General features: G+C 38.6%; 1 long non-coding RNA gene and 2 other non-coding genes across 3 annotated transcripts; 1 reads left to right on the top strand and 2 right to left on the bottom strand.

Annotated features, from left to right (window-relative positions):
• The first annotated feature begins 2,298 nt into the window (after positions 1-2,298).
• TRNAR-CCG (transfer RNA arginine (anticodon CCG)) lies at positions 2,299-2,371 on the top strand. The gene has a single exon. It is a non-coding gene; the product is annotated as a tRNA-Arg (tRNA).
• Positions 2,372-4,131: 1,760 nt separating this feature from the next.
• On the bottom strand, positions 4,132-4,204 carry TRNAK-CUU (transfer RNA lysine (anticodon CUU)). Its single transcript has one exon. It is a non-coding gene; the product is annotated as a tRNA-Lys (tRNA).
• A 6,616-nt stretch (positions 4,205-10,820) lies between these two features.
• On the bottom strand, positions 10,821-11,788 carry LOC149987487 (uncharacterized). The gene is made up of 2 exons (XR_016498334.1): positions 11,521-11,788; positions 10,821-11,292 (listed from the first exon to the last, which is right to left on the bottom strand). It is a non-coding gene; the product is annotated as an uncharacterized LOC149987487 (long non-coding RNA).
• Positions 11,789-14,630: the final 2,842 nt, after the last annotated feature.

Raw genomic sequence — 14,630 nt, 5'->3', positions numbered from 1 at the left:
CAGCTATCGATCATAACTTGTTTGGTGAATGTCTTACCGAACCTGTTGAGATTCGTTGAATTGACGAAAAAATTACAAAGCATGAATGCATCGCCTGCGTTGTCGGGTAGTTATTATTTGATATTAACAGAGAACTCGACAAAGCTTGAGCCAAGCCAGAGAAAAGCAGGGAAGGTACCCTAACAATTCTTTTGTCTCACCATAAATATCTACTGAAGCATACAACTATCAAGCTTTCTTCATGTCGCATTGTGGATGCGGCCGTAGCGATAGCGCTAGGTCTCCTTGACTCTCGTTTTCTTGTTCCATCTTAAAAATTTCAGAGTGGTTCGGTAACAAAATATTTTGTGGAACATCTTTTCCAAAATTTACTTAACAATTATTGGTTAATGTAACACATGTCGGTAAAGCACATAGCAAAAGATTACCCCAAATCCCAGCTCTATAGGATATGCCATCTTCTCAGTGTCTCTAACTAAAACAAATTCTTGACGTGTGGTTAATCCGGTACGTTTCCCATCACCCAAGAATATCTTAAAGAACTCCTACGCGTTCAACACGATGCCATCCATGACCTTCGGGTTGTAGTGCTGCCTCACCGCTTTCATCTGTGTTGATCCACTCTGGCAACAATGAATTCACCTTTTACTTTGCCTGCATAAGTGATTGCTTGCAAGAAAATAACGGAGAGAACTGTAAATGAAACTGAATAAATATAGGTGGGGTCCATACGGTTGAGTCTTGCAAAAAGAAGAAAATACTTGCCCAGATTAAACTAAGAATGCACATGAAAATTATAAATGAGAGAATTGGAGTCCACCATTCTGGAATAGCAGACTAGACTCCAGAAACCAGTTACTGTGATCTACGAGTAGAGCGTTAACCTGCGAACACGTTGGACCACAAAGACCAGCTTTCGAAGCACTGTAGTCTGCCATGTCTAGCACATTCTGGTGCGCCCGGGTGTGACACATGTGAGTAATGTTGGAGTTTCCAGCCAGCATGTAAGACACGGTGAGTTGCGACAAATAATAAATACAAATAGTTGCTACAAATGAAGTCCGGGAACTCCAATGGATCGAACTCTACACCGCGGGGAGGTTTTGTTCGCAGATACTCATCACAGGCGAATGTAATGGCTGTACTTAACAATTTAGTCCCGACCACACGGAGCCATATTCCTATATATTTCGGGGTGAAACACTCATCATCAACTAATTGGATCAAGGTCAATATGGTTCGGACTGGTAATACTTCAGTACGGCAGTCTAGGAAGACAATGTTAAATGATCCAATCAGCCTTGTTCTATAATGCTGAACCCGGCTATATCATGTTCAAGTGACTCGGATCACCAATCGGGACAAGCTACAAACCACTAGCTTCATACCGAAATTATTGATGAGCATCAGAATCTTACTGCCAAAAAAGTTGAACCGATTCTCGAACTATGCGCTACGCTCGAGTGCATCTATCAACATCTACTGGCACAAAGAGAAAATTCTCTCCCCGAATTCCTTCATCATCCTTAGGTGTCAACACGTCCTTACCTACAACGCTGTAGCTCTGCATACGAATCAAAGCAATGAATAGCTTTCCTTCTACATGCATTTACAAATGAGAATTTTTGTCCCTTCACATCCTTCAATCGAAATCGAAACCTTCATCTCGAGGTGGACTTCAGTGCCTCCAAAAAACAGAGTATCATGAAGTTGAATTCCGCAAGAGGCTAATAATCTCCAACTTTCTATTCAATTTCATTTGGATTAACCTCAAGAGACTACAGATAAAGATCAAGTCCGAATTCTGTAGCGGAATGTTATGTACAAACGCCAAGGATCTAATCCAGAAAAAAAAATGCCTTCACAGTTTTCATAAATATACATTTAAGGAATATCCTGGTAACGGAACAAACCGCAAACCCGAGTAATCGAAGAGTTCGTTCACGCCCCACGCACAAACTTTGCTCTCCGCGTCGTTAGAGACTGTGCGTGGGGAGACAAATGGGAACATGCAGTCGACAAGTCACTCATCTGCCAAATAAAACCATGAACAAATGCCGGAGAATGCCATGACGACGCGTCATCGACGCGATACTTGCGCACACATCCGCTCCATTGAAGCAGAATGCGTCCTCTTCAAAAAATAAAACAAAAAACTTAGCAATCGCTGAAGACTTTGTACCAAGTCCCAAGAACCATGCGAGTGCCATAGTACTTCCAATGCATCAAATTTACTGCGACAGATATAACGTCATGTAATGATCTAGTATAGATCTCACACTTCAGATATCGCAAATCGGTCGCGTGGCCTAATGGATAAGGCGCTCGCCTCCGGAGCGGGAGATTGTGGGTTCGAGTCCCACCGTGATCGTGTAGCTGTCATGATGACGCACACTTCCAGTGAATGTCGACGTTGGGTTGAGAGGATTTGACGTTCCGAGAACATGGCAATAGTTTTTAGGTAAAGAATGAAATGCGAAGTTGACTACTGGATCTTCTGGTACAACGTTGTATTGTTTCATGATCGCCTGTTTTTTTAAAGAATGTTCTTGAATTTTTTTCGTTAAATCAGGATAGCAAATCTTTCCATGAAATTCTCTTTAGTAACCTGAGTGTTAAGTCTTGTATTGATTTAATTATGTTATAAATAAAATATTACAAAATAAAATACAAAATCAGGGTTACACTATATTTGGTTTACTTGTTTAGCTTACATAAATGTCTGTGATTGTTCTTTGTGATTTTATCAGTGCACTTCGTAATATTACTTTCTAACAAAAAAATCAATTAAAGTATGTTTTGTCTTCAACATTCAATGTACAATATACTTGTCATGGATGAAGTGTTACACCGTCATGTGAATTGGAAGAGCTGATTAGTGGATTTTGAGCTTAAAACCTAACCCTACAGGGTTCAGATGTGGGGATTGGACCCAGCTTGTTTCATGGGGATGGAGGAGCTTTCTGTGGCTATTGCAGATTCATAACAAAATAACACCACACAGATTCAACATCATCTATGCACCAATTCAAGGTTTTGAGGTTTAATCAAGTGGTTTCAAGTTCACTCCAAAATGCAGCAGATTTTGATGAGTTAAGAAACATAATCAGGGTGGTGAAGGTGCACTTTGCTTTAATTGTCTGCAGAAATACCACATTTTTCTATCTTCTTTTACAAGGAGCTGAATCCAGTGGCAAGAAAACTTGTGTGTAACAGAACCAGGAACTGATTGAATGAATCAGATTTGTGGCAAGATTTGTCAAATTGGGCATAGCATTACCACCTGAGGGTTCAGAGAAATACCACCTGATGCCCACTGTCTTTGGCAGGAAGTTGAACAAAAAGGAAATCACAAATAGAAAGCATTGTAACAGTTGAACCACTTGCAACTAAAATAAACAACTTATTTTGCATTTCATGTGTTCAAATGATTCTGATTGGAAAACAAGCACAAGCACATGTGGCATGTTATATCTTACAAACACATTTTACAAAATTAATTAAAAAATGTTTAATACATCTACTGAAAAGTTATTCTCTTAAAGCTTTTGTTGACCTGAATATTAAACTAAGACTTGTGTGCATTGTTTTTCACAAATTCATCGTTTTATGTTCTTTTTTAATGCAGTTGTTTTAGAAGCACTACTATGTGTAAAGCAGTAGAGGTGATAATATCATTTTGATTTCAATGATGCCAACAAATATTATCCATATCCATAAAACTTAGATGTGACTTGTGATTTTGGACACATCAAATATGCACAAAGTCTAATCACTAATGTAGAAGAAGGCAAAAAGAACCTAGAATAAGGAGGGTCCTCAACCACTTAACAAACCCATGTAGAACACTACTTTGTTTACTTACATTATTACCAAAAATTGTCATCACCCTAATATTGTGAAAGCAAATGAATCATCCTTGGAGACAAGAATGCAGGAAGAAGATAAAAACAAGTCTCAATGAGTGTATTTTGTGCACTCATGTAGATGAAAGGGTCATCTTGCTTGGCCCTTGATGGGAAGTCCTATACATGTTAATATTAATGCAAAATTAGGTTGTGCAGTCTCGTGTGCAAAACAGACGATAGCATAGCACGATTTCGCGTGCTCATTCACTTGACTAGAATTACGCGCCACCCCAGGGGCTCGAACCCTGGACCACAAGGTTAAGAGCCTTGCGCTCTACCAGCTGAGCTAGGACGGCCGTGTTATGCATGTTGCCGCGCTTCTGCACCACCAATTTTATCGAAATTGATATTCAAGCTTATCTACTCCTAATTATCCTATGATCTTCTCCCTCTTCTCTGCCCATGCTCGTCCAAGTTCGCGCGGGCTAACCGCGCAATTTCCAAGGTGCACCTCAAGTGTGCAAGATTCCACGCACACCCGACATGGAGTCAAGTATTTGCAGCGGCAGAAAAGTTCACCTTCTTGCACTCGCTTGTCGCCCTGAACGCAACCAAACCGGAGCTCGAACCTACCCCAGTGCTGCACTGCCTGCACCTGCAGAATCCTACCGCCCACTTGCATTACAGGAGCCCGGCCTTCCTTTTTCGAAATTCCCGCAACCGCTGACTTCTTGGCCGTGTGCGTCCGGAACCTGGTCGTCACTGGGCTGTACAGCAACCGAGCCCATCTATCGGATGAACCCCCGCCACTCGTGCATCCCGCGACCTGCAACGAGCTCGTAACGCACTCTTCACCGATCGCGATCGCCCCCAAAGGTTGCCCAGGCCATGTCCTCGAAACCTTCTAGGACTGGGGCGCTCGACAGGCTGCTTCCTCGACTGCCTCGTCATGTCGCGTGTTCGAGCCTTTCGCTGGACAACCGGCAGCTGCCGGATGCGAGTCTTGCAATTGGAGTGCCTGGAGGGCATCCATGGCATGGTGGGCCTTGCGCGTGAGAATAGAGCCATTCACAGGCTCTCTGGATCCTGGCCTGGACATTCGATGAACCCGTCTTGTGATTGTCGAATCTCGTGCCCAAAAGGGTGCGCCGAGCGTTACCAATCGCCGGGATAGCGGTGAATGTCTGTGGGAATCCTCGCCGTGGGGACCTAATGAATCATTCTGAAGGGGGCTCGAAGCAAGGAGGCGTGTGCGCTGTGCTGGTGTGAATGCTGCACACGTAAGGAGGGTTGTTGTACACAGCGGAGACGATGAGCTAGTTGCTGTTAGCTGTTGCATCCAGCGGAGATGATGAGCTAGTTGTTGTTAGCTGGATTTTTTATTACCAGAACTTGTTACATCACCTAGAACATGGGTCCATTAGATAATCCAAAAAGTTAAATCTAAACAAACAACGAAAAGAAGCCCACAATGAACATAAGACCGTAAGTGGATTCTAATTTAATTTAATTTAATTAATTAATTTATTTTTTGATTTTTTTGCAAAAGCGATTTGCTTAATATTAACACGCATGTGTAACATGAAGCAACCTTGAATTATGACACGTGCATATATTCAATAAACACATGGTTTTTTTGCTTAGAGTAAAGGCATCAAAGCCAAGGAAAACAAGTAATTTTGAAACTTCTCTTTGTTAAGCAAGGAAGGAACATGAACTTACCTCTATGTTGGAAGCCAATAGGTGCAAGAAATTGAAAGTAGGAGAGAATCACTGAATTATTTATCTTCCTGTTTTTCATCTCTTAATTAATAAATTTATCAGTTTTGTTATACATTTCAAAAGAGGAAACAAGGCACCCAGAAACTACATCTTCACATCATTTGAAGATTCAACAGGAAGGGAAATGTCTAACTTATATAGAATGACAACTAATATAGTCCTAACATGAGTATTCTTACAATCATGGAAACCAAGGCATAGCCAATTTGTCCTCCAGCACACAATTCAATACAAAATTCCTTGAGAAAAACTGTCTTTATCCACAAGACAAGTGTATCTATGACTTGCCTCAATCTTTGATCAAAATTGTTCATGAAGTCCAGTTAAATGTTTAGCATGTCACCACTCCAGTCATTGAGGTAAATTCACACCACAGCAATGCCTGGACTCTTATAAATGTATCAAAACACCAAGATATTGAATGACATATGAGATACTCTTTTCACATTTTTGTTGGAGCCCGCTATTGGCTAAGCTTAATTATTAAAGTTAATACAGCTTTGCAAGTTAAACCAATACTTCATTCATCTTTTGGCAGATCAGCACCATTTAAGAATGATGGATAAATATTTTTTTCCCTTTCCATTGCAAGACATCTTCAATGGTTTAGTAGCTACATCTACAGACACAGATTTAGGCTTTTCCCTTGAGCAGTCAAATCTTAATTTTAACAAAAATAAATAAATAAGTAAATAAAATCCTGCACATTTAAGCCAAGTATTTGCATTTACTTCTTCATAACTCAAAATTGCAAATGTATTCCACTCCACCCCAATTTGCAAAGGCAACTCAAAGTGGAAAACATAATGCAACATCTCAGATTGATTTCCAAAACTTTAAGTTTAAGAGAGTTAAAATCTTAGCTTGGGGAGAGGGAAGGGGGTCAAGGGGAGATTTTATTCTTAAATATTTTTGCAGATCTTACCAACTAAAAACCAAAAATGACTCTGCTGCCAATCAATGTGAGTTCCACTGTCCATCAAAACAAAATTGATTACAAACCTTTTCAATAAACACAATATATATATATATATATATATATGATTATTTTCTTAAAGTACCACTACACAATAATAAACATTTGACTATTATAAATCAAAAAGCATACTAGCAACTCTTGTCAACATACTCTAGATTCTTTGCTATGGCCATGGATGAAAGAGAGAGGAAAATATTCTATTATAGAAGAGCCTATTTTAAAGTATAGTGGCAAATTATAATTATAGATAATAGTTTAAGAGATAGTAAAACTAATAAGTACTAATGATGTCTTTTATAAAAAGGATTTCTACTTACTTTGTAGGGATGTAAACAAGGCAAAATAAGGTAGATTAGCAAAATAGTATTGTAGGCATCTTTAGGTAGAAGTAGAGAATAGCATTTAAGAAAAATTACTTAGATAAATCTTAGATTGATATCCATGGAGGGTTGATTATGAATCAAAGTCAAAACCAGACTTTTAGGCACAAAATTGCATGCCTATGGCACATGAGATTCTTTTTTGTTGATGAAAGTGTAGGTTTTGAGAGCAAACTTGATAAGGTTTCTATAAGAATTGAGAGATTTGAGTGCATATTGAATTTGTGAAGACTTTGCTAAGTTAAGATATTTTTAGGTGACTATATTTTATATTGAATAAATAAAAGATTTCATTTTGGTAATCTATGTAGATTTTATAGTAGATCTATAAGAAAAATTTGGTGGATTTGTGAACATATTTGTATTGAATAAATGTTGTGAATTTGAACTCAATTGGAAAATCATATCAAATATAAGTGAAGATCAAGAAAAACTTAGAGCTTAGAAAATAGGTTTTGAAGGTTAATATTGTTTTCTTTAGTTTTAAGCAATTTAAAAATTAGATCATAATAATTTCTTTATATAATGTTAATTGACTTATTTTGTACATTCTTACAAATTTTGAGACAAAGTTAATGGTTCAACAACAAGATATTGAAGCTTGAAATTTTGCTTTGAGGTTGTAGAAGGAGGATCGCTAACACCCAAGTGAATTAGGAGCAATTTCTCCCAATTTGTATATTTCATCCTCTTCAAATTTTGTGTGCTTGTTTTCAACTAATAAATTGAGTTGTATAAAAATTTTGAATAAAAAATAATTTTTAATATAATAGTTATTGAGGTTTAAGATTTATTATGGTATTTACTTAAAATTTGATTAGAATTAGTCAAGATTTACTTGAGGTTTGGTTAGGATTTAAGAATTTTTTAAAATTACTATTAGGATCCAATTAGGATTTGTTTGGGATTTTATCAAATTTTAGTTAGAATTTAATTAGGATTAATTTAAAATTTCTTTAGAATTTCTTGTAATTTTTTAATTTTTTTTTTCTAAAGATTTGTTGAAATTTCTTTAGGATTATTAATTTTTTAAAATTCTTTTAATTTTTAATTTCTATAAATTTTTGTTTGATTTCTTTTAAATTTTAGTTAGAATTTTCTTTTAGGATTGTTTAAGATTTATTTGAAGTTGCATATAATGTGACAAGGTTAATCAGGTTGTTTAATATTGCTAAAGTTTTTCTCAACACCTTATGCATTGTTTTCTTATGGTTATAAGATCCAACTTTAAGATAAAATCATATCCATCTACAATCAAATTCCTAGTGCATTCACAAGCTAGTTTTTACATATCATAATAACAGTTTTTGGAATGAGACTAGAAGATTTAATATAGAATATTATGTGGACACAACAAGGGTGGTGGAATAAAGATGAGAAGCCATCATTGTAGACAAGCATTATTAATATAAATCTGAGCCTTCCATGAAACAATAGGAAGATGAGCAAAATCATAAGCCAACAAGGGCAAGACAAGAATGCCTAAAGTTGGAGAATTCAATCTAAGATGTAAACTTTGGGGTGGTTGGAGAACCACACATGCCACTAAAGATCTATATTAATTCACTAATTCTTTTCCAACTCTAATCTATAGTTCAACAAGCAAAAAATAAAATAAAATAAAATAAAATAAATAAATCTTATTTTTTAAAAAAGAACTTTAATACCAAAGTTTTCAATCGAATTCAATGCATCATTTTAAAAAGAATAATACAAAATTATCAAATAAACATGAGATATGAAAGTAATAGACTTTTATAGATTTTAAAATTAGTTATCAATTATCAACTTGTATTATATGTATTAAATAGTATTAAAGTCGTCCATATTAAAGTAATAAATATTACAAGTTGGACGACTTTAATACTATTTAATACAAAAAAAATCCAAAAATGTTAATAATACATATGGATTTTTTTTGTACTATTCTAATTAGACTTTTAATATGAGATTTTAATAATTGTGCATATAATAACTCCAAGACATTGCACATGATTCTTTCCAATAAAAAAATAAGTTTATTAAAAAAATCATATAATCTATGAGTAATACAACCGAATTATTATATATTAATGCAAAAAAATAAAATAAATCATTTTTCTATTTTTTGAAATAGTAAAAAGTATAATTCATAAATTAATAATTGCTAATAAATTGGTGAAATCTAAATCATTTTTATTTGGTGTAGGAAAACACACACACACACACACAGATTTTATTCAGTTTTACAAGATTGCTAAATTGAATAATTATTTAAAAAATCTATTTATTCCATTTTTTAAAAATTACTTGAGAACGAGATCTTACTGTTCTAAACATACGGTTTGCTTATTCATGAAAAAAAAAAAAAAAAAAAAAAATTAATAGAAGTTTTCTATTTTGTATCTTCTAAAATATCTCTAGGCAAAAATATATATATTCTTTACAGTTTTTGTTACAAAGTAAAGACGCCTATTTGAAAGACATCAAACAAGTTTTCCAAAGCTACAAAATAATTGAATATTATATACACCCAAAACAATGATATAAATAATTCGAAAATAAGATTCTAATATTTCATTTATATTTTTTGAAAAAAGCTCAAGCACCACAGTTAGACTTGCACCTAGCAAAAAGTCGGGTGAGAGGCGCGGGTGGAGGATGGCGCCCGCGCCATGAAATGCATCGCCGCCTGGCGATGGCGGTGCAAGAGCTTGCGCTTGTGGGAGACGCGGAGCTGTGCTGGTGACCTCAAATAGAATCATTTGGGAGTCGCGATGCAATACTTTGAAATCGTTGTTGATAAGTATCATATTTTTTCATTCCTGTAGCTATGAAATTGAGCACAAGTAGCAGCTTTGATTCTGGGTGATTGAAGGAAATGCAGTAAAAGGTGGCGTTGTGAGCGAGCTGAGAGTTCCTCTTAAATTGTCAAAGAATTTGTTGGACGGTATCCTCATTTTCTTTCCTCTATCTTTAAAATATTACGTACTTGAAAACAAATAAGTTCCCTTTACCTCGTAGTTTCCAACATAGTACTTTAGCCCCAGTGTATTCTCGTCTCATTGAACCGATGTTTCTTACTGTTGTGGCGATCAAATTACTCAAGAGATATAAAGATCCGTACGACTGCTGGACATCGTCAAAAGCAAGATACAAATCCAATAGTCACTCTCAAAAAATCCTTATCATTGACAAATTTTTTAGCATTTGGAAAACAAACAATATGGACGAATACTTGGCCGACATGAAGGAGGCAGCAGGAGATGGAAGAGCTCGAAGTAGGGCTTCCCAAACTAGTTGTAGTATACTACACCAAAAACTTGCTCAAGGAGTACGAGATCATCAAACAAATGATACTCAACGACAAAAAACTGAAAACCTACCTTGAACTAGAAGCTCGTCTCTTTATTGAAGAGAACACCCGGAAAGTCAGGGCAGACACGGAACACGACGATAAAGCATTGCTCAAATCACGGCACAATTTCAGAACAATACCACCTCACTATCACGGCGGCAGATCGAACAGCACGGGTAGATCCAACTTCGGACATAACGGCGGCTACAACAATTACCAAGGACATCACTCCTACACAATGGGAGGACCTAACTCACATTCGGGAGGATCTTATTCCAGCTTGGGCGGCACACACTCAAGCCCTGGAAGACCGTATGGTGGATCTGGAAGCTCCTACAATACCCATCGGAACGAGCGATATAACAACGAGAGAACAATGGGAGACATCAAATCAAAAAACAGAAACCCTCGAAGGTGAACTCAAATCTATCATGAACAAGGTTCGTGAATTAGAATCAAAATTACAAAGAGACGGCGCAAAAATCCCAGACAGATTACACAAGATAGTGGCTATTGCAATGCGAGACGTCTCGCTATATTTCCAGCTCATAGTAGACCCACAATGGTCTCTACAGGTTGAGCAACGAGACCCTTCACAATTGTTCAGAAGTCTTGACATGCTCAATACAACCTACTCTAGCCTACACCAACAATTTACTCTCTGAAGCCGCAGTCTAGCACAAACGTTTGGGACACTACAATTATCAACGCACAAGGCGGATGATCAACTCAGGTGCTGTCCAAGGCCTACCCAATCTCATAATTACCAATAGCGTGTGCAAAAGCTGTTTGAAGGGAAAACAGACCAGGCGGAACCTACCAAAACTCAGAACCTCTCACACCGAAAAAACCCTCGAATTAGTTCATTCTAATATCGCAGGACCTTTCCAGATGCGGTCTCTTGGGGGCACACTATATTTCCAGCTCATAGTAGACGACTTCTCATGTTGCACTTGGGTGTATTTCCTGAAATACAAACATGAATGTTTTTCAAAACTTTGACCATTCCATCAAGAAGCCAAGAAAAAAACTGGACACAGAATCATCACTCTCCGCACTAATAGCGATGGCAAATTCTCCTCCCAAGAATTCCAGAACTACTGCATGCAGCATGATATTAAATGGCAGTTCAGTCAAGCTTTCACCCCGCAACAGAACGGCACAAAGGAGAGATGTAACTGAACCACACTCAACATAGTCTGTTGTCTCATGGTCAATAGCGATCTACCCAGAGAATTCTGGGCAGAAGCGGTTCGCGCAGCGTGCAACATTATGAATGTGCGATCAAGTAAGGACTACCCCGATAAAACACCAAATGAGCTTTTTACAGGCGTGAAACCGGACGTCTCAGATTTTTGTACTTTTGGTTCTCCTGTGTACATGCTATACACTCATCCCAATCTTAATGAACTGTCTCCGCGCTCCCAACTAAATCTATTACTAAGCTTCGATCACCAAGTGAAAGAATTCCGGTGTTATGACCCTCATACATGAAAAATTGTCATATCAAAGGACATCCAAATCTTGGAAAAAGCTGGACCGATGCAACTCCCACGCGTGCTGCACTCAAACAACACCATATCTGGACTACCTCTTGATCTACCCACTCCAAAAGCTACAACTCCAAATCCGGATGACGACAACCATACTCTTCCCGAATTATCTCTGACATTGACCACCACGACTGTCGTAGACCCGAGCTCAGAGATAACATCTACGACCCAACCAGTAATTATTCATTCGCACCTCACGATCTCATCAAATCCACCGGAGATTACGAAGCCAGAAACAACCATTTGCCGCTCTACCCGACACCGCAGCGCGCCATGCACCCATGCGGATTACCGTCTCAATGATTATTTGGAAAATTTTATAGGTATTGTTGAAGAAGGCGGAGAACCAATAACATATGCGGAAGCCAGGGACGATCCGCGCTGAGCAGAAGCTATGGCATCTGAATATAATTCAATATTAGAAAACCACACCTGGGATCTCGTTCCCCCTTCACCTAGGATCCGGCCGATCTCTGCATGCTGGATCTTTAAGTTTAAACCTGGTGTCGATGGAGGACCAGCACGTTTCAAGGCTCGTATAGTAGCTCGAGGCTTCGAGCTGCAGCATAGTATTAACTTCCAAGAGACATTTGCGCCGATAGTGAGGTGGGAATCAATATGTCTCATAACAAGACTCACGGCACATAACGGATGGCCAATTTAACACCTAGGTGTAGCAACTGCATTTTTAAACAGATTTTTGAAAATCTTCATGCACCAGCCTCTAGGATGTATTCAACCAGGTACCGAACACCTTGTCTGCAAACTCAACAGATCACTATACGAACTCAAGCAGAGCCCTCAGATGTGGTATAGTCGACTTGACTCTGACCTGCGCCGCTGGGGCATGAAAAAAACTACATCAGATCTCAATGTTAATTACCTACGGCTTGAAACCAATTAAATCAGTTGCTCAATAGGTAACCTCTAGCTTCACCCAGGGTTCCGAAACGCCTGAATTCAGAACAACTAAAACCATCGACATTTCGTCTACACTCCTCCCAACTTGAGTAAATTCCAGGTCTTAATCCCCTGCAAACGGCATAGAATTTCTTCACAGGTCCGAACTCCTCCAATGACGAAGATTCGAGAAAACCAACAAAAGACAAAGGGCTGCTCCAAACAGTCGAAAGGAACTCATCAGGAAGACACTTCTCCACTACAGCGAGCGACTAGGAAACGATGTGATGAAAGTAGGAAAGGATTATCCAGAATATCGCCAACAAAACCTGACACTAGAGTAGTAGTTAAAACTTTAGTACAACCATACGAAGAGATACAATTCAAGATATAAGTGCAAAAGCCCACTATAACTCACAGGAGAAAGTACTCGAACTCGCTGATACCAATCCATACTTGATTGTGCAGTATGAGCAAAGATGAGAGCAAGTGGAGGTATCTGCCCTCATATTCTTCCTTCTATCTTTAGAATATTACGTTATTAGGAGCAAATTAGTTCCCTTTCCCCATGGTTCCCAACGTAGTACTTTAACCCCAGTGTATTCTCTTCTCATTGAACCAATGTTCGCTACTATTGTAGTTTCTTCTTACTGTCCAATAGAATTTGTTTCGGGTCGAGAAAGTGAGAGGGTTTGATTGAGCGTAGGAGGTAGTGTTCTATGATTTGGGCGTGACAGGCATTGGTGAGAACGTTTTGAAGCTCTGGGTGAGGACTGAGGAGTTCAGCAATGGTTACATTTAGTCACGTTGCTTGTGGATGGTGCAGTCCATGATGTTGGTTTTTCTAACGAGCTCATATCATCAACCCGATGATCCTGGATTTCGTGACAAACTCATTCGAAATCATGAAACCCTCTACTCTGTTGTCATTGCCGTAATTGGACCACGGTGTACATATTGTTCTGGAGGTCTGTGTTGGGCTGGACTTACGGAATCCCAGCGCCATCACCGCTAACGTGACGCTCGTGAGAAACCCAACGCCCGTTGTCTTAGCTGTGTGTGATGTACATTGCAGTTGTGTGAATATGGAGGTCACACACCAAGCGCGCGGAGATGAAGCCCTCGCTGCAGGATCCTGTATGGTTGCATTTGCTCGTTACTGTGTACAATTGCTTCTTGTGTTGCCACAGTTTCTTCACTTGTTTCGGAATCCTCTCTGAAGCTAGTCACCTTTGGTTGCTAGTCAGCCCTTCCCCTGCTATATTCATACTAACAATTCTCTTGCATTCGGTTCCTATGGACGGAAGCACTGATCCAACTGCTAGCTTTGACCGGCTTTTGCAAAACCCTAGTTCGACACACCGAAGCCGAAGTCCTTGATCATGCACTTTCATGCAGTGACGACAGCTCTTACGACCAGTTCGATCTGAATCTCATGTGTGCAACATACTTTTCAACTACAATTCATTCGTGAGACCCGCTTGGCCGTGTATCTGTATTACCTTCTAGCAGCAACCATTGCTAAAGATGAGCGCAGACGGAAGTATCTCTTCTGGGACAAGTGTAATCGTATTCCGGTTATAACCTTGTTATCATTCAGATTAATTTCTGAAACCTTGCATGGGTTAAGGAAGCCATAGATACCATCCTGAAGTTCACGAAATCTTTGACCACAAGTTCGCGCGCCATTACTTAGCCTTAGACTTCTCTTCTCAACAGAAGTACACTCTCCCATTCATTAACTTGCCCTTGTTGGTGCAGATATACTTGACGATGATTCAATGTGTGTTTCCTGCATCGGGCAGTCCATGCACGGATTTTTACACCCAGATACTTACCCGCAAATTTGCA

The sequence above is a fragment of the Physcomitrium patens genome, chromosome 18 (assembly GCF_059467195.1).
Source record: "Physcomitrium patens ecotype Gransden chromosome 18, ASM5946719v1, whole genome shotgun sequence".
Taxonomy (NCBI): domain Eukaryota; kingdom Viridiplantae; phylum Streptophyta; class Bryopsida; order Funariales; family Funariaceae; genus Physcomitrium; species Physcomitrium patens.
The sequence above is the reverse complement of the archived record's forward strand: the minus strand, read 5'-3'. Positions and strand labels throughout refer to the sequence as shown.